This window comes from Xiphias gladius, unplaced genomic scaffold (genome assembly GCF_016859285.1).
Source record: "Xiphias gladius isolate SHS-SW01 ecotype Sanya breed wild unplaced genomic scaffold, ASM1685928v1 HiC_scaffold_834, whole genome shotgun sequence".
Taxonomy (NCBI): domain Eukaryota; kingdom Metazoa; phylum Chordata; class Actinopteri; order Istiophoriformes; family Xiphiidae; genus Xiphias; species Xiphias gladius.
In genome coordinates, this window is record NW_024402557.1 from 1 (window position 1) to 1,000 (window position 1,000).

At 36.5% G+C, this 1,000-nt stretch overlaps 1 long non-coding RNA gene across 1 annotated transcript; it reads right to left on the minus strand.

Moving 5' to 3' along the window:
* Window positions 1–790, minus strand: LOC120787924. Its single transcript, XR_005707113.1, has 3 exons — window positions 664–790; window positions 122–161; window positions 1–33 (listed from the first exon to the last, which is right to left on the minus strand). It is a non-coding gene; the product is annotated as an uncharacterized LOC120787924 (long non-coding RNA).
* Between the last annotated feature and the right edge of the window lie 210 nt (window positions 791–1,000).

A 1,000-nucleotide genomic window follows, 5' to 3' on the forward strand; every position in this document is an offset into this window, starting at 1 on the left:
GAGTCTGTTGCAGCATGATTTCTGAAACCCACACTGAGAAAAAAAAAAGAGAAAACTGCCTTTTAAATGGTTTCAGCAGCCATTAAAAACATCTATATCTTTCAAGAAAACATTTTTGTACCTGCATAAGTCCTGATGTTCAGGTCTGGTTCTGTCATAGCCTGTCAGAGAAACATGGGGAGCCAGTCAGTGGTCACTTCATGGGAATTGTAAGCATTGGTTCTACATTGCCTAGTATGTATAATAAAAGGCTGGTCACTATGACTTGATATGAGGACAGTCAATTAAAATTATGCAATATTAGGGCATTACAGAATATCATCTTAAATGACGGAGATACGTTTTATTATTCAGTAGTCATAAAATGATACACTGAAGTAAGAATTTGTGCCATTTGAAAAAAAAGGCCAATGCATAACAAGAAAGACTTTAATAAGACATTGCTGTCATTTCAGCTGAAAAAAGTCTGTCAAATAACATCACTAAGAAATTAAGATATTTGTTGTTTTACGTTCAGGTTTTTGTTTTTTTTTCTTTTTTACTATCTCTATCAATACAGTGACAAAATAAGAGATTCAAAATACTAATGAAAGCACCAAATTAGGTGTGAGTTTCACTTCAGCGACAAAAGCATTCTTGTTGCTGAAATGAAAAGCTTTTTACCAGAGTCCTCCATGGCAGCTCTCTCTTCTCCTCGTCGTACCAGTTCAGGAGCTGAGAGCGCAGCAGCGCAACATCGGCGGGATCAGGGAAAGCGTGGTACGTGCACGGCGAGGCAGCATTCACGGTTTGCTCTGGAAGAACAAAAATACTATTCTCATACAAAATTTTTTTACAAGGCAAATTCCACTGACGTTTAAGTAATAAAATATTGATCAAATACCCCAGGATGTCATATGCCGAGGGGGAGAAGTGTATTAGCTTATATGTGATCTATGTGCGGTAACGAATAAAGATTACAGGAATGAATTACAGAAAGACTTTTTTATGTTATAACTTA